Here is a 23,130-nt window from a genome sequence, read left to right on the forward strand (position 1 = left end):
GTTCTCCCAGGGTGAGGTTCATTCATTGCATTCTGGGTATGCTGACCCCTGTGATTTCCCCAAATGTGGGAAACTCGACTGCATTATTTGTGGTAGTGGGGGACTGTGTTTGTGCTTTCCTCTGGTCAGCTCTGGTAAAAGTCAGATTTCTTTGTCTCAGATCTTCCTCTAGCCTTGTTCTTCTTTCGAGAGTTCCCTTGCGCTGCCTCAGTTGGATCTCCTTCACTTGACAGGGGGGTGCCCGAGCAGTGACCCTCCCCAGCTCTAGCCCAACTCCTACTTACCTGCCAGGTGAGATACTATGATCATGAAGGTGCTTCTCCCAGGGCAAAGCTCACCCATTGCACTCTGGGTGTGCTGCTCCTGCGATTTCCCCAAATGTGGGAAACTTGACTGCATAATTTTTGTTTCCCTTGGTCGGCTCTCGTATAATTCAGATCTCTTTGTCTCAGGTCTCTCTCCAGCCTAGTTTGCTGTCTGTTTCCACTTCTCTTTTCTTGAGCCGCTCCCTTCTATGCCCTTGCGCACTATCCTGACGTCTCCCGTCTGCTTACTTTGTGCCTTCCAATGCACAATGCAAACTACAGGTAGTGCTGCAGGGCCCACACCCTTTTACTTGCCTTACAAAGCAGCTCTGGAGCTGTTACAGTGCCCAGCTGCTGCAAGAAATCAGCTTGAATGCATAAGGGGCTGGGGCATAGCCAACATGAGCCCCACACCGAAGGAGGGTGGAGGTGTTTAATGCGAACTAGGGGTCATCCAAGCGCCGCAAAAGGCCGCCATGCCCGGCACGCCCCTTTTCTCTTTTCATATGCAGACGAGGGTTGAAGCCAACTTTGACCCACTGCTTGGATGACATCACCATATGCAAATCCATCTGCTGCAGGCCCTCCCCCAGGAATGCTTGCACTAGTTGTTGCATTTGGTTTGTTGTTTGGGGGTGCTTCAGTATTACGCAGCCTTCTGCCCTCCCATGTTCATCTGAAAATATGTGTTCTCCCTGCAGTTGTTGTCCCCAGATGAGAGTTCCCTTGTGCTGCCTCAGTTGAATCTCCTTTACTTGACAGAGATATGCCTGAGCAGCGGCCCTCCCCAGCCCTATCCCAAATCATACTTATTTTGCATAATAGATACCATGGTCATGAAGATTGTTCTCCCAGGGTGAGGTTCATTCATTGCATTCTGGGTATGCTGACCCCTGTGATTTCCCCAAATGTGGGAAACTCGACTGCATTATTTGTGGTAGTGGGGGACTGTGTTTGTGCTTTTCTCTGGTCAGCTCTGGTAAAAGTCAGATTTCTTTGCCTCAGATCTTCCTCTAGCCTTGTTCTTCTTTTGAGAGTTCTCTTGTGCTGTCTCAGTTGGATCTCCTTCACTTGACAGGGGGGTGCCCGAGCAGCGACCCTCCCCAGCTCTAGCCCAACTCCTACTTACCTGCCAAGTGAGATACTATGATCATGAAGGTGCTTCTCCCAGGGCAAGGCTTACCCATTGCACTCTGGGTGTGTTGCTCCTGCGATTTCCCCAAATGTGGGACACTTGACTGCATAATTTGTGTTTCCCCTGGTCGGCTCTCGTATAATTCAGATCTCTTTGTCTCAGGTCTCTCTCCAGCCTAGTTTGCTGTCTGTTTCCACTTCTCTTTTCTTGAGCCGCTCCCTTCTATGCCCTTGCGCACTATCCTGACTTTTCCCGTCTGCTTACTTTGTGCATTCCAACGCACAATGCGAACTACAGGTAGTGCTGCAGGGCCCACACCCTTTTACTTGCCTTACAGAGGAGCTCTGGAGCTGTTACAGTGCCCAGCTGCTGCAAGAAATCAGCTTGAATGCTTAAGGGGCTGGGGCATAGCACTCATGAGCCCCACACCGAAGGAGGGTGGAGGTGTTTAATGCGAACTAGGGGTCATCCAAGCGCCGCAAAAGGCCGCCATGCCCTGCACACCCCTTTTCTCTTTTCATATGCAGACGAGGGTTGAAGCCAACTTTGACCCACTGCTTGGATGACATCACCATATGCAAATCCATCTGCTGCAGGCCTTCCCCCAGGAATGCTTGTACTAGTTGTTGCATTTGGTTTGTTGTTTGGGGGTGCTTCAGTATTAGGCAGCCTTCTGCCCTCCCATGTTCATCTGAAAATATGTGTTCTCCCTGCAGTTGTTGTCCCCAGATGAGAGTTCCCTTGTGCTGCCTCAGTTGAATCTCCTTTACTTGACAGAGATGTGCCTGAGCAGCGGCCCTCCCCAGCCCTATCCCAAATCATACTTATTTTGCATAGGAGATACCATGGTCATGAAGATTGTTCTCCCAGGGTGAGGTTCATTCATTGCATTCTATGTATGCTGACCCCTGTGATTTCCCCAAATGTGGGAAACTCGACTGCATTATTTGTGGTAGTGGGGGACTGTGTTTGTGCTTTCCTCTGGTCAGCTCTGGTAAAAGTCAGATTTCTTTGTCTCAGATCTTCCTCTAGCCTTGTTCTTCTTTCGAGCGTTCCCTTGCGCTGCCTCAGTTGGATCTCCTTCACTTGACAGGGGGGTGCCCGAGCAGCGACCCTCCCCAGCTCTAGCCCAACTCCTACTTACCTGCCAGGTGAGATACTATGATCATGAAGGTGCTTCTCCCAGGGCAAGGCTCACCCATTGCACTCTGGGTGTGCTGCTCCTGCGATTTACCCAAATGTGGGAAACTTGACTGCATAATTTTTGTTTCCCTTGGTCGGCTCTCGTATAATTCAGATCTCTTTGTCTCAGGTCTCTCACCAGCCTAGTTTGCTGTCTGTTTCCACTTCTCTTTTCTTGAGCCGCTCCCTTCTATGCCCTTGCGCACTATCCTGACTTCTCCCGTCTGCTTACTTTGTGCCTTCCAATGCACAATGCAAACTACAGGTAGTGCTGCAGGGCCCACACCCTTTTACTTGCCTTACAAAGCAGCTCTGGAGCTGTTACAGTGCCCAGCTGCTGCAAGAAATCAGCTTGAATGCATAAGGGGCTGGGGCATAGCCAACATGAGCCCCACACCGAAGGAGGGTGGAGGTGTTTAATGCGAACTAGGGGTCATCCAAGCGCCGCAAAAGGCCGCCATGCCCGGCACGCCCCTTTTCTCTTTTCATATGCAGACGAGGGTTGAAGCCAACTTTGACCCACTGCTTGGATGACATCACCATATGCAAATCCATCTGCTGCAGGCCCTCCCCCAGGAATGCTTGCACTAGTTGTTGCATTTGGTTTGTTGTTTGGGGGTGCTTCAGTATTACGCAGCCTTCTGCCCTCCCATGTTCATCTGAAAATATGTGTTCTCCCTGCAGTTGTTGTCCCCAGATGAGAGTTCCCTTGTGCTGCCTCAGTTGAATCTCCTTTACTTGACAGAGATATGCCTGAGCAGCGGCCCTCCCCAGCCCTATCCCAAATCATACTTATTTTGCATAATAGATACCATGGTCATGAAGATTGTTCTCCCAGGGTGAGGTTCATTCATTGCATTCTGGGTATGCTGACCCCTGTGATTTCCCCAAATGTGGGAAACTCGACTGCATTATTTGTGGTAGTGGGGGACTGTGTTTGTGCTTTTCTCTGGTCAGCTCTGGTAAAAGTCAGATTTCTTTGCCTCAGATCTTCCTCTAGCCTTGTTCTTCTTTTGAGAGTTCTCTTGTGCTGTCTCAGTTGGATCTCCTTCACTTGACAGGGGGGTGCCCAAGCAGCGACCCTCCCCAGCTCTAGCCCAACTCCTACTTACCTGCCAAGTGAGATACTATGATCATGAAGGTGCTTCTCCCAGGGCAAGGCTTACCCATTGCACTCTGGGTGTGTTGCTCCTGCGATTTCCCCAAATGTGGGACACTTGACTGCATAATTTGTGTTTCCCCTGGTCGGCTCTCGTATAATTCAGATCTCTTTGTCTCAGGTCTCTCTCCAGCCTAGTTTGCTGTCTGTTTCCACTTCTCTTTTCTTGAGCCGCTCCCTTCTATGCCCTTGCGCACTATCCTGACTTTTCCCGTCTGCTTACTTTGTGCATTCCAACGCACAATGCGAACTACAGGTAGTGCTGCAGGGCCCACACCCTTTTACTTGCCTTACAGAGGAGCTCTGGAGCTGTTACAGTGCCCAGCTGCTGCAAGAAATCAGCTTGAATGCTTAAGGGGCTGGGGCATAGCACTCATGAGCCCCACACCGAAGGAGGGTGGAGGTGTTTAATGCGAACTAGGGGTCATCCAAGCGCCGCAAAAGGCCGCCATGCCCTGCACACCCCTTTTCTCTTTTCATATGCAGACGAGGGTTGAAGCCAACTTTGACCCACTGCTTGGATGACATCACCATATGCAAATCCATCTGCTGCAGGCCTTCCCCCAGGAATGCTTGTACTAGTTGTTGCATTTGGTTTGTTGTTTGGGGGTGCTTCAGTATTAGGCAGCCTTCTGCCCTCCCATGTTCATCTGAAAATATGTGTTCTCCCTGCAGTTGTTGTCCCCAGATGAGAGTTCCCTTGTGCTGCCTCAGTTGAATCTCCTTTACTTGACAGAGATGTGCCTGAGCAGCGGCCCTCCCCAGCCCTATCCCAAATCATACTTATTTTGCATAGGAGATACCATGGTCATGAAGATTGTTCTCCCAGGGTGAGGTTCATTCATTGCATTCTATGTATGCTGACCCCTGTGATTTCCCCAAATGTGGGAAACTCGACTGCATTATTTGTGGTAGTGGGGGACTGTGTTTGTGCTTTCCTCTGGTCAGCTCTGGTAAAAGTCAGATTTCTTTGTCTCAGATCTTCCTCTAGCCTTGTTCTTCTTTCGAGCGTTCCCTTGCGCTGCCTCAGTTGGATCTCCTTCACTTGACAGGGGGGTGCCCGAGCAGCGACCCTCCCCAGCTCTAGCCCAACTCCTACTTACCTGCCAGGTGAGATACTATGATCATGAAGGTGCTTCTCCCAGGGCAAGGCTCACCCATTGCACTCTGGGTGTGCTGCTCCTGCGATTTACCCAAATGTGGGAAACTTGACTGCATAATTTTTGTTTCCCTTGGTCGGCTCTCGTATAATTCAGATCTCTTTGTCTCAGGTCTCTCACCAGCCTAGTTTGCTGTCTGTTTCCACTTCTCTTTTCTTGAGCCGCTCCCTTCTATGCCCTTGCGCACTATCCTGACTTCTCCCGTCTGCTTACTTTGTGCCTTCCAATGCACAATGCAAACTACAGGTAGTCCTGCAGGGCCCACACCCTTTTACTTGCCTTACAAAGCAGCTCTGGAGCTGTTACAGTGCCCAGCTGCTGCAAGAAATCAGCTTGAATGCTTAAGGGGCTGGGGCATAGCCAACATGAGCCCCACACCGAAGGAGGGTGGAGGTGTTTAATACGAACTAGGGGTCATCCAAGCGCCGCAAAAGGCCGCCATGCCCTGCACGCCCCTTTTCTCTTTTCATATGCAGACGAGGGTTGAAGCCAACTTTGACCCACTGCTTGGATGACATAACCATATGCAAATCAATCTGCTGCAGGCCTTCCCCCAGGAATGCTTGCACTAGTTGTTGCATTTGGTTTGTTGTTTGGGGGTGCTTCAGTATTAGGCAGCCTTCTGCCCTCCCATGTTCATCTGAAAATATGTGTTCTCCCTGCAGTTGTTGTCCCCAGATGAGAGTTCCCTTGTGCTGCCTCAGTTGAATCTCCTTTACTTGACAGAGATGTGCCTGAGCAGCGGCCCTCCCCAGCCCTATCCCAAATCATACTTATTTTGCATAGGAGATACCATGGTCATGAAGATTGTTCTCCCAGGGTGAGGTTCATTCATTGCATTCTAGGTATGCTGACCCCTGTGATTTCCCCAAATGTGGGAAACTTGACTGCATTATTTGTGGTAGTGGGGAACTGTGTTTGTGCTTTCCTCTGGTCAGCTCTGGTAAAAGTCAGATTTCTTTGTCTCATTTCTTCCTCTAGCCTTATTCTTCTTTCGAGAGTTCCTTTGTGCTGCCTCAGTTGGATCTCCTTCACTTGACAGGGGGGTGCTTGAGCAGCGACCCTCCCCAGCTCTAGCCCAACTCCTACTTACCTGCCAGGTGAGATACTATGATCATGAATGTGCTTCTCCCAGGGCAAGGCTCACCCATTGCACTCTGGGTGTGCTGCTCCTGCGATTTCCCCAAATGTGGGACACTTGACTGCATAATTTGTGTTTCCCCTGGTCGGCTCTCGTATAATTCAGATCTCTTTTTCTCAGGTTTCTCTCCAGCCTAGTTTGCTGTCTGTTTCCACTTCTCTTTTCTTGAGCCGCTCCCTTCTATGCCCTTGCGCACTATCCTGACTTCTCCCGTCTGCTTACTTTGTGCCTTCCAACACACAATGCGAACTACAGGTAGTGCTGCAGGGCCCACACCCTTTTACTTGCCTTACAGAGCAGCTCTGGAGCTGTTACAGTGCCAAGCTGCTGCAAGAAATCAGCTTGAATGCTTCAGGGGCAGGGGCATTGCCAACATGAGCCCCACACCAAAGGAGGGTGGGGGTATTTAATGCGAACTAAGGGTCATCCAAGCGCCGCAAAAGGCCGCCATGCCCTGCATACCCCTTTTCTCTTTTCATATGCAGATGAGGGTTCCAGCCAACTTTGGCCCACTGCTTGGATGACATCACTGTATGCAAATGCGTCTTCTGCAAACCTTCCCCCAGGAATGCTTGTACTAGTTGTTGCATTTGGTTTGTTGTTTGGGGGTGCTTTAGTATTAGGCAGCCTTCTGCCCTCCCATGTTCATCTGAAAATATGTGTTCTCCCAGCAGTTGTTGTCCCCAGATGAGAGTTCCCTTGTGCTGCCTCAGTTGAATCTCCTTTACTTGACAGAGATATGCCTGAGCAGCGGCCCTCCCCAGCCCTATCCCAAATCATACTTATTTTGCATAGGAGATACCATGGTCATGAAGATTCTTCTCCCAGGGTGAGGTTCATTCATTGCATTCTGGGTATGCTGACCCCTGTGATTTCCCCAAATGTGGGAAACTCGACTGCATTATTTGTGGTAGTGGGGGACTGTGTTTGTGCTTTCCTCTGGTCAGCTCTGGTAAAAGTCAGATTTCTTTGTCTCAGATCTTCCTCTAGCCTTGTTCTTCTTTCGAGAGTTCCCTTGTGCTGCCTCAGTTGGATCTCCTTCACTTGACAGGGGGGTGCCCGAGCAGCGACCCTCCCCAGCTCTAGCCCAACTCCTACTTACCTGCCAGGTGAGATACTATGATCAGGAAGGTGCTTCTCCCAGGGCAAGGCTCACCCATTGCACTCTGGGTGTGCTGCTCCTGCGATTTCCCCAAATGTGGGACACTTGACTGCATAATTTGTGTTTCCACTGGTCGGCTTTCATATAATTCAGATCTCTTTGTCTCAGGTCTCTCTCCAGCCTAGTTTGCTGTCTGTTTCCACTTCTTTTTTTTTGAGCCCCTCCCTTCTATACCCTTGTGCACTATCCTGACTTCTCCTCCTGTCTGCTTACTTTGTGCCTTCCAACGCACAATGCGAACTACAGGTAGTGCTGCAGGGCCCACACCCTTTTACTTGCCTTACAGAGCAGCTCTGGAGCTGTTACAGTGCCAAGCTGCTGCAAGAAATCAGCTTGAATGCTTCAGGGGCTGGGGCATTGCCAACATGAGCCCCACACCGAAGGAGGGTGGGGGTGTTTAATGTGAACTAGGGGTCATCCAAGCGCCGCAAAAGGCCGCCATGCCCTGCACGCCCCTTTTCTCTTTTCATATGCAGACGAGGGTTGAAGCCAACTTTGACCCACTACTTGGATGACACAACCATATGCAAATCCATCTGCTGCAGGCCTTCCCCCAGGAATGCTTGCACTAGTTGTTGCATTTGGTTTGTTGTTTGGGGGTGCTTCAGTATTAGGCAGCCTTCTGCCCTCCCATGTTCATCTGAAAATATGTGTTCTCCCTGCAGTTGTTGTCCCCAGATGTGAGTTCCCTTGTGCTGCCTCAGTTGAATCTCCTTTACTTGACAGAGATGTGCCTGAGCAGCGGCCCTCCCCAGCCCTATCCCAAATCATACTTATTTTGCATAGGAGATACCATGGTCATGAAGATTGTTCTCCCAGGGTGAGGTTCTATTCAAAATCGCAGTTGGTCCCAATGACGCGGTTGTTGTTTTTGGGAGTCATACTGGACACAGAAGAGGCTTTCTTCCAGTGGAAAGGCTATGGAGATCCAGAGTCTGGTCAAACAAATTCTAAAACCAGCAAGAGTGTTAATCCATCAATGCATTCTGTTGCTTGGAAAGATGGTTGCGGCCTACGAGGCCATTCAGTTTGGCAGGTTCCATGCCAGAGTGTTCCAGTGGGACCTGTTGGACAAGTGGTCCGGATCCCACCTACACATGCACCGGAGGATAATCCTGTCTTCCAAGACCAGAATCTCACTCCATTGGTGGCTGCACAGTTCTCACCTCCTAGAGGGGCGATGGTTCGGGATCCAGGACTGGATCCTAGGGACCACGGATGCAACCCTCCGAGGCTGGGGAGCAGTCACACAGGGGAAAACATCCAAGGAAGATGGTCAAGTCAGGAAAGTTGTCTCCACATAAATATTCTGGAGTTAAGGGCCATTTAATAACTGCAGACACAGTACGCACTGGGACGGGTGCCCAGCATCCTCTACGGACTAAGAGAAAAGGATTTACCGGTAGGTATTAAAATCCTATTTTCTCTAACGTCCTAGAGGATGCTGGGGACTCCGTAAGGACCATGGGGATAGACAGGCTCCGCAGGAGACATGGGTACTTTAAGAAAGACTTTAGTTCTTGGTGTACACTGGCTCCTCCCTCTATGCCCCTCCTCCAGACCTCAGTTTGATACTGTGCCCAGTGGAGACTGGATGCTTTCAGGAGCTCTCCTGAGCTTTCTGACAAAGTATTTTGTTAGGTTTTTAATTTTCAGGGAGCACTGCTGGCAACAGATTCCCTCATCGAGGGACTGAGGGGAGAGAAGCAGCCCTACTCTGAGTTGCAAGGTCCTGCTTCTTAGGCTACTGGACACCATTAGCTCCAGAGGGATTGGTACGCAGGATCTCACCATCGCCGTCCGTCCCAGAGCCGCGCCTCCGTCCCCCTTGCAGAGCCGGAGGATAGAAGCCGGGTGAGTATGAGAAGAAAAGAAGACTTCAGAGGTGGCAGAAGACTTCATGATCTTCACTGAAGTAACGCACAGCACTGCAGCTGTGCGCCATTGCTCCCATACAGCTCACACACTCCAGTCACTGCAGGGTGCAGGGCGCAGGGGGGGGGGGGGGGGCACCTGGGCAGCAATATAACCTCTTTTTGGCAAAAATATAACACATATACAGCTGGGCACTATATATATGTATGAGCCCCCACCAATTTTACAGTTTAAGCGGGACAGAAGCCCGCCGCCGAGGGTGCGGGGCTTCTCCCTCAGCACTCACCAGCGCCATTTTTTCTTCACAGCACCGCTGAGAGGAAGCTCCCCGGACTCTCCCCTGCTTATACCATAGTAGACAAGAGAGTTGAAAAGAGGGGGGGGGGGCACATAATTCGGCGCAAATTACATACAGCAGTACTACTGGGCAAACATTAAGTTACTGTGTATTCCTGGGTTATATAGCGCTGGGGTGTGTGCTGGCATACTCTCTCTCTGTCTCTCCAAAGGGCCTTGTGGGGAAACTGTCTTCAGAAAAAGCATTCCCTGTGTGTGTGGTGTGTCGGTACACGTGTGTCGACATGTCTGAGGAAGAAGGCTATATTAGAGAGGAGCAGGAGCAAATGAATGTGGTGTCTCCACCGACAGCTGATTGGATGGATATGTGGAATGTTTTAAATGCTAGTGTAAACTCATTGCACAAAAGATTAGACAAGGCTGAAGCTTTGGGACAGTCAGGGTCTCAACCCATGCCTGATCCTATGTTGCAGGGACTGTCAGGGTCTCATAAGCGCCCACTATCCCAGATTGTTGACACAGATACCGACACGGATTCTGACTCCAGTGTCGATTACGATGATGCAAAGTTACAGCCAAAATTGGCAAAATCCATTCGATATATGATTATGGCAATAAAAGATGTTTTGCACATCAGAGAGGAATCCCCTGTCCCTGACAAGAGGGTACATATGTACAAGGGAAAAAAGCCTGAGGTAACCTTTGAGGGGGTCACACGAGCTGAACGAGTTATGTGAAAAAGCTTGGGAATCTCCAGATAAAAGACTGCAGATTTCCAAAAGGATTCTTATGGCGTATCCTTTCCTATCAATGGATAGGTTACGATGGGAATCCTCCCCTAGGGTGGACAAAGCATTAACACGCTTATCCAAGAAGGTAGCCCTCCCGTCCCAGTATACGGCTACCCTCAAAGAGTCTGCTGACCGCAAACAGGAGATTACCCTGAAGTCCATTTATACACATTCAGGTACCTTACTCAGACCGGCAATTGCGTCGGCCTGGGTGTGTAGTGCTGTAGCGGCATGGACGGATACCTTATCTGAGGGGATGGATACCCTAGATAAGGATACTATTTTATTGACCCTGGGGCATATAAGAGATGCTGTCCTATATATGTGTGTATGCAAACTACAGGTGGTGCTGCAGGGCTCACACCCTTTTACTTGTCTTGTAGAGCAACTCTGGAGCTGTTACTGGGTCCAGCTGCTGCAAGAAATCAGCTTGAATGCTTCAGGGGCTGGGGCATGGCCAACATGAGCCCACACTGATGGGGGGTGGGGGTGTATAAAGCGATTTAGGCGTCATCCAAGCGCAACCCCACAAAGGCCGCCATGCCCTGCGTGACCCTTTTCTCTTTTCATATGCAGACGAGGGTTGCAGCCAACTATGCCCACTGCTTGGATGACATCACCATATTCAAATCCATCTGCTGCAGGCCTTCCCCCAGGAATGCTTGCACTAGTTGCTGCATTTGGTTTGTTGTTTGGGGGTGCTTCAGTATTAGGCAGCCTTCTGCCCTCCCACATTCGTCTGAAAATGTGTTCTCCCTGCAGTTGTTGTCCCCAGATGAGAGTTCCCTTGTGCTGCCTCTGTTGAATCTCCTTAACTTGACAGGGGTGTGCCCGAGCAGCCGCCCTCCACAGCCCTATCCCAACACATACTTATCTTGCATATGAGGTCTCTTGATCATGAAGATAGTTCTCACAGGGTGAGGTTCATCCATTACATTTTAAAGTAGGAAGGTACAAATTACATATTCAAATTACATATATGTGCTGGATTCAAATGTTTTCCCCCCTTCCTTTCTCAATTGTGCCCATCAGCAGCTATTCTAATGTTGCTGCCAATGGGTGTGACACATTAATTTCTTCTGTGGGGTACACTGGACTCCACAAGGATTCACATTGGGGTGTAGAGTAGGATCTTGATCTGAGGCACCAACAGGCTCAAAGCTTTTGACTGTTCCCAAGATGCTCAGCGCCCCCTCCTCTATAACCTCGCTTCCATGAACAGGGAGCTCAGTTTGTAGTTGGTGCCTTCAGTAGCAGGCCACTTAACAGGGGGATGCCTCAGGCAGCCTATTCTTAGCTATTAATTTTGGCAAGAAAAGAAGAACTTTTTTTATAAGAATCTACAAGGGCTGCAGCAGGCTAGGTCTAATAGACTTCTTTACTGCAGCTCCATCACTCCCAATGGCGCAGTATACTCCCGTGCCCCGGTTGCTGGGTCACTGCAGCGGAGGCTCCGGTTTCTTCCTAAGGTCAGTCACACACACACACCGCCCTCCGGGATCACGAGGCCGCTGATGGGGGCGGGCCGTGTGCGCACTGGCGTGGACACTGATTACTGGGCAGCCGCTCCACTAGCCACCAGGGACAGTTAAGGTTGGGGTTTTTTCTCCTATATTAACCCCATTTTGTACTACCCGCAGTGCATTGTGATAGGTAATGGGGCCTGATTCAGGTTGGATCGCAATCCAACTGCAAAAACTGCTAAGAGCATACGCATCCGCCTGCATTTTCTGCGACACTCCGCAGATAATGCGATCGCCTCTGTCTGTGAATCGGTGAAGGGGGGGGTGGGAGGGGGGTCAACAACACTCCATTTCCAAGTCGGAGATGGAGCGGTGCGGGGGCATGGTTTCAAAATGGGGTCGGCAACGGAGAAACAGGAGGTGTGGTCAGAGCAGCTGCATGACATCACATGGGCCGGACTCTGCCAGTGGAGCCCCAGCGTCATGAGGTAGATTTTGTAGAGGCCGGGGAGGACTTCTGTTCCTGGAAACTAGCTGTGTTGTGCAGCTTTATTCCTCTGCCCCTACCTCTGGCAAGAAAGGACGCACCTCGCACTTTCTTGTTTCTTTGTGACCGAAAGGACTGCATTTGATAATGCGGAGCTTTCTTATGCTTTGAGGGAACATAAGGTAAAAAATTTGATTTTCCAACTGTAGCTGTGCGTGTTAATGCTTTGTCCATCCTAGGGGAGGATTTCCATCGTAACCTATCCGTTGATGGAAAAGGATACGCCATAAGAATCCTTTTGGAAATCTGCAGTCTTTTATCTGGAGATTCCCAAGCTTTTTCACATAACTCGTTCAGCTCGTGTGACCCCCTCAAAGGTTACCTCAGGCTTCTTTCCCTTGTACATATGTACCCTCTTGTCAGGGACAGGGGGTTCCTCTGTGATGTGCAAAACATCTTTTATTGCCATAATCATATATCGAATGGATTTTGCCAATTTTGGCTGTAACTTTGCATCATCGTAATCGACACTGGAGTCAGAATCCATGTCGGTATCTGTGTCAACAATCTGGGATAGTGGGCGCTTATGAGACCCTGACAGTCCCTGCAACATAGGATCAGGCATGGGTTGAGACCCTGACTGTCCCAAAGCTTCAGCCTTGTCTAATCTTTTGTACAATGAGTTTACACTAGCATTTAAAGCATTCCACATATCCATCCAATCAGGTGTCAGCGGAGACACCACATTCATTTGCTCCCGCTCCTCTCTAATATAGCCTTCTTCCTCAGACATGTCGATACACGTGTACCGACACACCACACACACAGGGAATGCTTTTTCTGAAGACAGTTTCCCCACAAGGCCCTTTGGAGAGACAGAGAGAGAGTATGCCAGCACACACCCCAGTGCTATATAACCCAGGAATAACACAATAACTTAATGTTTGTCCAGTAGCGCTGCTGTATGTAATTTGCGCCGAATTTTGTGCCCCCCCCTCTTTTCAACCCTCTTCTCTACCGTGGTATAAGCAGGGGAGAGTCCGGGGAGCTTCCTCTCAGCGGTGCTCTGGAGAAAAAATGGCTCTGGTGAGTGCTGAGGGAGAAGCCCCGCCCCCTCGGCGGCGGGCTTCTGTCCCGCTTAAACTGTAAAATTGGCGGGGGCTCATACATATATACAGTGCCCAGCTGTATATATGTTATATTTTTGCCAAAAAGAGGTTTATATTGCTGCCCAGGGTGCCCCCCCTGCGCCCTGCACCCTTACAGTGACCGGAGTATGTGAGGTGTATGGGAGCAATGGCGCACAGCTGCAGTGCTGTGCGTTACCTCAGTGAAGATCATGAACTCTGCGGAGCCCGTCTATCCCCATGGTCCTTACGGAGTCCCCAGCATCCTCTAGGACGTTAGAGAAACTAGGATTTTAATACCTACCGGTAAATCCTTTTCTCTTAGTCTGTAGAGGATGCTGGGCACCCGTCCCAGTGCGTACTGTGTCTGCAGTTATTAAATGGCCCTTAACTCCAGAACATTTATGTGGAGACAACTTTCCTGACTTGACCATCTTCCTTGGACGTTTTCCCCCTGTGTGACTGCTCCCCAGCCTCGGAGGGTTGCATCTGTGGTCCGTAGGATCCAGTGCTGGATCCCGAACCATCGCCCCTCTAGGAGGTGAGAACTGTGCAGCCACCAATGGAGTGAGATTCTGGTCTTGGAAGACAGGATTATCCTCCGGTGCATGTGTAGGTGGGATCCGGACCACTTGTCCAACAGGTCCCACTGGAACACTCTAGCATGGAACCTGCCAAACTGAATGGCCTCGTAGGCCACAACCATCTTCCCCAGCAACCGAATGCATTGATGGATTAACACTCTTGCTGGTTTCAGAATTTGTTTGACCAGACTCTGGATCTCCATAGCCTTTCCCCTGGAAGAAAACCTCTTCTGTGTCCAGTATGACTCCCAAAAACAACTACCGCGTCATTGGGACCAACTGCGATTTTGGCAAGTGTAGGAGCCAACCATGTTGTTGAAGAACTGTCAGGGAGAGTGCAATGTTTTGCACCAACTGGTCCCTGGATCTCACCTTTATCAGGAGATCATCCAAGTACGGGATAATTGTGACTCCTTGCTTGCGAAGGAGAACCATCATTTCCGCCATCACCCTGGTGAAAATCCTCGGAGCCGTGGACAGACCAAACGGCAATGTCTGAAATTGGTAATGACAATCCTGAATTGCAAACCTTAGGTAGCTTGATGCAGTGGCTAAATGGGAACATGTAAGTAGGCATCCTTTATGTCTACCAAAACCATGAAATCTCTTTCCTCCGGACTGGAGATCACTACCCTGAGAGATTCCATCTTGAAATTGAATTTCTTTAGGAAGAAATTGAGGGATTTCAGAATTTAGATTGGTCTGACTGAGCCGTCCGGCTTCGGGACCACGAAGAGGCTTGAATAAAAACCTTCTCCCTGCTGACTAAGGCCGATTTGAACAATCGGTGAGGGGGAACGTCTTGAAACCCCAGTTTGTACCCTTGGGACACTATTTGTAAAACCCACGAGTCCAGGTCCGAATGAATCCAGAACTGACTGAAGAGTTTTAGACGTGCCCCCACTGGTGTGGGCTCCTGCAAGAAAGCCCCAGCGTCACGCAGTGGATTTGGCAGAAGCAGAGGACAATCTCTGCTCCTGCGATCTTGAAGAGGCTACAGACCTCTTCCTTCTCCTTCCTCTACCTGCAAAGAAAGGGGAATCTTAACTTCTTGCATATCTATTGGGCCAAAATGACTGCGGTAGATAATGATGCGTCTTCATCCGTTGAGAGGGAACATAGGGCAAGAAGGTTGGCTTACCTGCGGGAGCTGCCGAGATCAAATTAACTAGGCCGTCGCCAAACAAGGCTTCACCTTCATAGGGAAGAGACTCCCTTTCTTCTTGGAGTCAGCATCAGCATTCCCTTGGTGAATCCACAATGCCCTCCTATCCGAGACTGCCATGAAATTGGCCCGTGAACTCAAGAGTCCTATATCCCTTGCAGTCGTAAGTATGCTGCAGTGTCAACAGGCCAACTAAACCCTCCCCCCTCCTTTTACCCCATCACTTTGTCCAGTCCCTGTTGTCCATACTGTATTGCCATTATTATGCATGTTGCTGTGCTGGCCCTTTTCTGAATGTCCCTGCCACCGCCACCGAAGAGCTGGATAGCCCAGTATGAAAACCACCTGCCGGCCTCACTGACGGTCCGAGTCAAAGGCTCCATTTTTTTTTAAAGATCCCTCTGCCAAGTTAAGGGGGGCTTAAGGGGGCCCCAGAGATATCAGTGTACTGGGGCCCAAGATTTCTGTTGCTGGCCCTGACCCTCAGGGGCGTATCTACCCCTTGGCCAGGATGTCACTTGCCAGGAGCACCATCCAGGTTTCAGTTGTGGGATTAGAGTTCATACAGTAATTAAATGTTTTCATATTGAGAACTACATCTCCCAGCATATACAGTGTGCTGGGGATGCTAACAAGCTTTATTTAAAAGTTTAAAAAAACATTGCTTTTATAATTGCAATGGTTAAAAAGGGAGAGCTATAAATCAATTTATCAGTGAATGATCGCAGTTTGAGCCGTTACATTTTACTGAACCACCTATCCCTCCACACTCACTACCTGTCCTCAGGATACATTTACCATCCCGGCAGATGGTATACCGGCGGTCATTTGACCGATGTTGGAATCCTGACACCACTTGGGAGACTGGTGCCGGCACACAGACAGCCAACATCCCGAAGGTGAGTATTGGAGGGAGGGTTAGGAGTCGGACCAGGGGAGGTGGTGTAAGGGAAGGCACTAGGAGGGGGGGGGTAGCCCTAGCTGCCACCCCCTGAGGGTTAGCCCTATCCGCCACCCCCCCAGAGGGTTAGTATTAGGATTGGGGATCATGTGACCTCTGGAATCCCGAGCGCCGGATGCCATACCCAACCCCCTTTACTTTTTCAGGCATTTCTATCTCTCCTCTCTCTATGGTGTTCCAATTGCCCACTTTCCCTTGTGCTTTACTCTCTCTCTCTCTCTCTCTCTCTCTCCTTTGTTTAGAGCATCAGTTTCTGTAGTCCACTTATACCCTTATTTTTTCCAGTGTTTCACTAACTCTCTGATGTAATGAGGATGTATGGTCTAGAGGGATCAGTAATGCATTGTACTGTATAGAGGCGTCAGGGATGTAGCGTAGGGAATAGAGGTGTCAGGGATGTAGCGTAGGGAATAGAGGCGTCAGGGATGTGGCGTAGGGAATAGAGGCGTCAGGGATGTGGCGTAGGGAATAGAGGCGTCATGGATGTGGCGTAGGGAATAGAGGCGTCAGGGATGTAGCGTAGGAAATAGAGGCGTCAGGGATTTGGCGTAGGGAATAGAGGCGTCAGGGATGTGGCGTAGGGAATAGAGGCGTCAGGGATGTGGCGTAGGGAATAGAGGCATCAGGGATGTGGCGTAGGGAATAGAGGTGTCAGGGATGTAGCGTAGGGAATATAGGCATCAGGGATGTACTAGCAGGTATATAGAGGTCAGTGTACTGTAAAGAGGGGTCAGTAATGCAGTGATGGTTATAGAAAGGTCAGTGATGTAGTGTAGGGTATAGAGGGGTCAGTTATGTAGTGTGGGGTAAAGAGGGGTCAGTAAAGATACTAAGCTGAAGTACTTAGAACACTTCTTGAATTAAGACACAACCTGCAAGAAAAAGTATGCAATATGGGTGAAAAGGCAAATGTCAGAGGTCTGATACAAGTGACCAGCTCCATACCTTGCACCACATAGCGTTATGTTAAACTGGGATATGTTCTTTTTTGGTGTGTGTGTGTGTGTGTGTGTGTGTGTGCGCCAAAGGCTGCCTGCCTTATTGCTCCTCCCCCATCCGGCTCCCAAGCACCTCTGCTGCCCAGTGATCCAGGAGCCTGCTGCTAGGAAGAAGTGGCCGAGCTTCAGCAAGCGAGTCTGGAAACTGGCGGAGGAAGTCATGATAACCAGATAATGGGGAGTGGAGAGCCAGTTCCAAGGTAATACTTTATACAGCTGGTTGAGATCCTGGTCGGTGGATATGGATTCCAAGAAAACCCTGGAGGTGCTTCCTATCAAGGGAGACACTCTCTTTGGAGAAGACCTCAATAAGATTGTAGCTGATCTGGCTACTGCTAAAACAACTTGCCTACCTAGTATGACTCCTACCACGTAGAAGGCTAAAAGTACTTTTCCTTGGCCCTTTCATCCTCCAGGTAAAGCGTACCCATGGTCAGGCATACCCAAAGCAAGCTCATGCTTCCAGACCTGCCAAGCCCAGACTGAAGCAAGCCTGGGCTGCCCGTCAGCCTGCTTCCAAAACGGACAAGCCTGCCGCATGACGGGGCGGGCCTCCCTCTGGGGGATCCCAGGGTGGGGGGCCCGACTTCTAAGTTTGGCATAGAAAGGTATAATTCTAAGATAGAGAATTCTATTTGGAGCTCACCTTGTACTTTGTGAAGAAATAATCAGCATTGTGGCTGAGCAGATACATGTAGTGTGTGGCTGCAAACTGCATGGATCTGCTGCGTTGCAATGCTGATACTTTTTTTTTCAAAGTACCAATAGCTTCATATAATGTTCACAATTTTTATGCAGGATCAAATAGCTCAATGGGTAGGGTGTTTGATTAGAATTCAACAGGTTATAGGTTTGAATCCTTGGTATTGTAGTTTGAGATGTCGGCATCCTATCACCTGGGATATCATACTAAATAAATGGAGTTGATCAATTTTTTTTTTTTTTATTAAACTAGGGACAATTTCCAGATACTTTTATTTATAACTGAGATTGCCCCCTGGAACTTCACATCAGTTGACAACTATGCATGAGTGGGCAGTGCTTGCCCTGGATCTGCCCACCCATTTGTGTGCCATCATAAAAGAAAGCATAACTGACAGTTATCCTGGGCGTACACTACACAATTATCTGTCAGGCTATCTATCCAGTCTGGATGGATGGAATAAAAATCTGGTAATGTATAGGAGCAAATGTCAATTAACCATTTGCTCCCAAACACTAGAAAAGTGGTCAAAAATGGTCATTACACAAATTGGTTAAACCCAAAATTTAACCAATTTGTTTAGGGGACCATTTTTGTCCATTTTCTAGTGTTTGAGAGTAAATCGTTGATGGTCATTTGCTCACATAGATAACCGGATTTCTATTCCAATCAGCCAGTGTTGGAGAGATGGTCTGCCAGATTACATAATGCATACCAGAGCCATAACTAGACTTTTTAGTGCCCTGTGACAGAGAATTATATGCCCCCCCCCCCCCACACTATTTTTGCAATATGGACAAAAGGCGCATGCCTCGTGGGGAAGGGGCATAACAAGATTGGTCTCAGAGAAAGCACATGAGATATGAAGATATATCTAGTATACTTGACACTCAATGGTTTGTGGTATTGCCGGGGGGCCCTCCTTAAATGCATATACAGTCACACATGGCTTGCTTGTGCAAATGGCATATCAGCAGTCAGCACTAACTGGTGACATGCCATTTGTACAAGTAAGCCATGTGTGACTAATATATAAACACACTTTATTAAATAACACCTCAAACTACCATACCCAGGATTCAAACCTATAACCTGTTGAATTCTAATCAAACACCCTACCCATTGAGCTACTTGATCCTGCATAAAAATTGTGAACATTATATGAAGCTATTGGTACTTTGCAAAAAAAAATTATTAGCATTGCAACTCAGCAGATCAATGCAGTGTGCAGCCACACACTCCATATATCTGCTCAGCCACAATGCTGATTATTTCTTCACAAAGTACAAGGTGAGCTCCAAATAGAATTCTCTAGCTTAGATTATACCTTTCTATGCAAGGGTAAATAGCTCAATTGTTTGACTGCAATGCCACAGGAAATGGTTTGGATCCAAGACAGTGTGACTGAATAATAAAGAAACCTTAAGATGAGTTCATGAATGTTGTATAAGTATTAGTGAGAGAAGGGGTCAGGAGCATGCTAGGCTGCAAAAAATAAGGTAGGCTGCAAGTGAAAGTAATGATCTCCTATATATTTTCCCAGATCTGTCACTCTGTGTGGCTAACTCTGGGGGAAGTCACAGCAATGGGCGGAGACGGCATCTGCAGGACGATACACCAGTGCCAGCAGCAGACCGTAACAAAGTGACAGATTTGGGAGAATATATAGGAGGTAGGGAGGTGGCCATGGTACATGGCTGACCAAGGGACACTAGCTCATGTACCCCTTTACCACTGAGGCTAGCCACCAAGGATGGACCTGTCACCAGTGCACATGCAATAACCTCTTCTGCTGCCCTCTTTGCAACTCAGATTGCCCAGTGCTCCCCTTCGCTAACAGTCCACAAAGTTTCCCCATCTCACGATCTGCCTCCTCACCGCCACTTTCATCTCTACAGCACACGCGCATATCATACAAGATCCCATCATGCGTACGTAGGTCTGAAATGCCAGAGGGAGGTTGGGGGGAGATTGACATGCGCCAGCAACACCACACAGCTCACTGTGACCACAGTGGAGAGGCGCTGCAACAGGACAATACACCAACCTCGGAGCAAGGAACTGCGTCGGTCAGGAGGAGAACTATTTCAATAGCATAAAAAGGTTAGTGCGTCCCACCCTATGGACACCAGACTCATCAATTCACTGTTGCCAGAGTCTCATACAATGACTCTGAACCTCTAAGCACACTATTTGACTGTCCACACCCTGCTGTGCCTATTACCCATCTCCTCCACCACCCTCAACACTGACCCACACATCATTCACCCACAAAGATACAATAAAGGTAGTTTGGATAAATTAGCTAAATGAAATGGATTTAACCAATTTATCTAAATGACCATTTTTGGATGTTTTCCAGTGTTTGTGAGCAAATGGTCAATTGTCATTTGCTGCCACATATTAGCATAATTTTGTTTCAACTAGAAAAAAAAAATGGACAGATAATCTAAGTGTGGATCCAGTTTAAAGGTCCGTATTCACGGACCGATTTTGGGGAGAGATGTGTGCTGAGCGAACTGCTCAGCACACATCTCTCCCCCCGCTCAGCACAGCGTGATGTGTGCTGAGCGTACGGGGGGTGGGGGGGCGCTCATTTCACCCCCTGTGTAGGGCATTCTGTGTGTATCCAGCTTAACAGGTGTGAGCATCATACAACTACTGACTTGCGAGTAACTATACAGCAGCTCCATACCTTGTGACTTGAAGAAACACCAGTTAACCCCGGGAATGCTGCAGTCAAAGCAACAATTCCTCTTCTTACATTCCGCTGCACTTATTGTGGGGTAGCCGCAATCCCTTCTGCTGTACGGTTCCACATTACATTGTTTCTTGTCACTTCCTGTTGATGCAGTAAGGAAACATCCAGGAATTACAGCAGCTTAGTTTTTTTTTTTTTTTTAACTGGTGCAATTTAGCTAGATCACAGGGCAATTTAGCTCCTTTGGTCCTTTTTTAGGACCAGTTAATCAGACAGTTGAGCAAACTGAAAAACAGCTAACAGGAAATTTCCACTTAAATGGTATTTTCTAATCTTATCTGACCGTGACTAAGAATAAAGGATACACAAGATAAACTCTTATAGCTATTGACCTTATCCATGTTTAAGCTCCATCAAATCTGTAATCAATAGCACTACATGCTCCCACTCTACCACTGTACTGTATACTCTACCTGTGTTTTTAAGGTAAAAACACCATTTAACCCCAGTGACACTTGAATTAAAGCAGCAGCCTCTATAATAGCATTCTTTAGCATTAATCCCAGGAAATCTGCAATCTTCACGCTCTTTGATAGCCACGCTACATTGCTGTTTACTTGGATGGAGCAGAGAGCACAACATCAGGACATAGGAAATATTACAATGCATGATAAGAAAGGTGTGAGTTCTACAGCAAGGCTCTAACCCTTTGCCAGTGCCAAATACATAGGGCTTAACTCAGATCTGATCACAGCAGCAAATTTATTAGCTAAAACCATGTACACTGCAGGGGGGGGGGTGTATAATATGTGCAGAGAGAGTTAGATTTTGGTGCGGTGTGTTCAAACTGAAATCTACATTGCAGTGTAAAAACAAAACAGCCAGTATTTACCCTGCACACAAACAATATAACCCACCTAAATCTCTCTGCAAATGTTATATCTGCCCCCCCCCCCCCACACATCCCTGCAGTGCACATGGTTTTGCCCACTAGCTAACAAATTTGCTGCATCTGGGAATTACAGCATCTTAATATTTCTTTTTACAGAGGGTTCAGCAAATTAAATTATTTAGTGAAATACTGTAATCATAACAGTTACAGGGATATTGTAGGTAGATTTATTGTCAGTGGATAAATGTAAAAATTAAACCCTTAGGCATAGTTCCCAAATGCTGTCATTGCAATCCAGATTTTAAGGATATCATGCTTGAGCACGGGTGACTTAATTAGAACTTCGGTCAATGTGAATTAACCATTGGACTCAACCATGGTTATCCTTAAAACCCAGGGGTCTATTTAAGATCGATCTTAATCGATGTTGGGCTTCCAGGTTGAAAAAAAAACACACATTTACTAACATTTTAAAATTTATATAAAAAATCATCTGTTCGTAAATGCAGTGCACATGGTTTTGCCCAACTGCTAACAAAAATCCTGCTGCGATCAACTCAGAATTACCCCCCATGGCCCTCATTCCGAGTTGTTCGCTCGCAAGCTGCTTTTAGCAGCATTGCACACGCTAAGCCGCCGCCTACTGGGAGTGAATCTTAGCATCTTAAAATTGCGAACGAAAGATTTGCACTATTGCGATAAGACATCTCTGTGCAGTTTCTGAGTAGCTCGAGACTTACTCTGCCAGTGCGATCAGTTCAGTGCTTGTCGTTCCTGGTTTGACGTCACAAACACACCCAGCGTTCGCCCAGACACTCCTCCGTTTCTCCAGCCATTACCGCGTTTTTCCCAGAAACGGTAGCATTTTTTCCCACACGCCCCTAAAACGGTCTGTTTCCGCCCAGAAACACCCACTTCCTGTCAATCACATTACGATCACCAGAACGATGAAAAAACCGTGAGTAATATTCCTAACTGCATAGCAAATTTACTTGGCGCAGTCGCAGTGCGAACATTGCGCATGCGCATTAAGCGGAAAATCGCTGCGATGCGAAGAAAATTACCGAGCGAACAACTCGGAATGACCACCTATGTGCACTGCAGGGAAGGCAGATTTAACATGTGCAGAGAGAGTTAGATTTGGGTGTGGTGTGTTCAATCTGCAATCTAATTTGCAGTGTAAAAATAAAGCAGTCAGTATTTACCCTGCACAGAAACAAAATAACTCACCCAAATCTAACTCTTTCTGCACATGTTATATCTGCCTCCCCTGCAGTACACATGGTTTTGCCCAACTGCTAACAAAATTCCTGCTGCGATCAACTTGGAATTACCCCCATCGAATTACCCCCATTTTCACACTGCTCGTGTATATAAGACATAGGGCCTAATTCAGTTTGGATCGTAATACGCGTTCCAACCGCAAAAACTATGAAGAGGATTGGGGCATATACGCAGGGTCCATCCTGTGCGTGTGCCTACATTTTCTCCGGGTGCCCCGCAGAAAATGCGAATGCCTCTGCCTGTCAATCAGTAGAGGGCGTACCTTCGCAGGTATATCGCGATCATGAGCCATGTCTCCCATTTTTGTCATTATAGGTGCTCTGTGAGCTGCTGGCCATGCCCCAGCCCCTCTGTCTCCCGTGAATAGACATTGAGGCTTATTCAGACCAGATCGCTTCAATTTATTTTCACCCAACGGGCAATCAGGTCTGCACTGCACAAGCGTATGCGCCACAATGCGTAAGTGCGACGGTCCGGAGATCACAAGAAGATTGACAAGAAGAGGGTGTTTGTGTGGGTTGCAACTGAATGTTTCTAGGGAGTGTCCGGAAAAACACT

At 48.3% G+C, this 23,130-nt stretch overlaps 13 non-coding genes and 1 pseudogene across 13 annotated transcripts; all 14 read left to right on the forward strand.

The window, feature by feature from the left end:
• Positions 1-124, forward strand: LOC135013862 (U1 spliceosomal RNA; annotated as a pseudogene; the record flags this gene model as incomplete).
• A 152-nt stretch (positions 125-276) lies between these two features.
• Positions 277-439, forward strand: LOC135013854 (U1 spliceosomal RNA). Its single transcript, XR_010212447.1, has one exon. It is a non-coding gene; the product is annotated as a U1 spliceosomal RNA (small nuclear RNA).
• A 671-nt stretch (positions 440-1,110) lies between these two features.
• Positions 1,111-1,274, forward strand: LOC135013850 (U1 spliceosomal RNA). Its single transcript, XR_010212443.1, has one exon. It is a non-coding gene; the product is annotated as a U1 spliceosomal RNA (small nuclear RNA).
• Positions 1,275-1,426: 152 nt separating this feature from the next.
• Positions 1,427-1,589, forward strand: LOC135013859 (U1 spliceosomal RNA). Its single transcript, XR_010212451.1, has one exon. It is a non-coding gene; the product is annotated as a U1 spliceosomal RNA (small nuclear RNA).
• A 671-nt stretch (positions 1,590-2,260) lies between these two features.
• On the forward strand, positions 2,261-2,424 carry LOC135013861 (U1 spliceosomal RNA). Its single transcript, XR_010212453.1, has one exon. It is a non-coding gene; the product is annotated as a U1 spliceosomal RNA (small nuclear RNA).
• Positions 2,425-2,576: 152 nt separating this feature from the next.
• On the forward strand, positions 2,577-2,739 carry LOC135013852 (U1 spliceosomal RNA). The gene has a single exon (XR_010212445.1). It is a non-coding gene; the product is annotated as a U1 spliceosomal RNA (small nuclear RNA).
• A 671-nt stretch (positions 2,740-3,410) lies between these two features.
• LOC135013851 (U1 spliceosomal RNA) lies at positions 3,411-3,574 on the forward strand. Its single transcript, XR_010212444.1, has one exon. It is a non-coding gene; the product is annotated as a U1 spliceosomal RNA (small nuclear RNA).
• Positions 3,575-3,726: 152 nt separating this feature from the next.
• On the forward strand, positions 3,727-3,889 carry LOC135013860 (U1 spliceosomal RNA). The gene has a single exon (XR_010212452.1). It is a non-coding gene; the product is annotated as a U1 spliceosomal RNA (small nuclear RNA).
• Positions 3,890-4,560: 671 nt separating this feature from the next.
• Positions 4,561-4,724, forward strand: LOC135013864 (U1 spliceosomal RNA). The gene has a single exon (XR_010212455.1). It is a non-coding gene; the product is annotated as a U1 spliceosomal RNA (small nuclear RNA).
• A 152-nt stretch (positions 4,725-4,876) lies between these two features.
• Positions 4,877-5,039, forward strand: LOC135013853 (U1 spliceosomal RNA). Its single transcript, XR_010212446.1, has one exon. It is a non-coding gene; the product is annotated as a U1 spliceosomal RNA (small nuclear RNA).
• Positions 5,040-5,710: 671 nt separating this feature from the next.
• On the forward strand, positions 5,711-5,874 carry LOC135013865 (U1 spliceosomal RNA). The gene has a single exon (XR_010212456.1). It is a non-coding gene; the product is annotated as a U1 spliceosomal RNA (small nuclear RNA).
• Positions 5,875-6,026: 152 nt separating this feature from the next.
• Positions 6,027-6,189, forward strand: LOC135013857 (U1 spliceosomal RNA). Its single transcript, XR_010212449.1, has one exon. It is a non-coding gene; the product is annotated as a U1 spliceosomal RNA (small nuclear RNA).
• Positions 6,190-6,860: 671 nt separating this feature from the next.
• Positions 6,861-7,024, forward strand: LOC135013849 (U1 spliceosomal RNA). The gene has a single exon (XR_010212442.1). It is a non-coding gene; the product is annotated as a U1 spliceosomal RNA (small nuclear RNA).
• Positions 7,025-7,176: 152 nt separating this feature from the next.
• On the forward strand, positions 7,177-7,339 carry LOC135013856 (U1 spliceosomal RNA). The gene has a single exon (XR_010212448.1). It is a non-coding gene; the product is annotated as a U1 spliceosomal RNA (small nuclear RNA).
• Positions 7,340-23,130: the final 15,791 nt, after the last annotated feature.

The sequence above is a fragment of the Pseudophryne corroboree genome, unplaced genomic scaffold, assembly GCF_028390025.1.
Source record: "Pseudophryne corroboree isolate aPseCor3 unplaced genomic scaffold, aPseCor3.hap2 scaffold_2776, whole genome shotgun sequence".
Lineage (NCBI taxonomy): Eukaryota > Metazoa > Chordata > Amphibia > Anura > Myobatrachidae > Pseudophryne > Pseudophryne corroboree.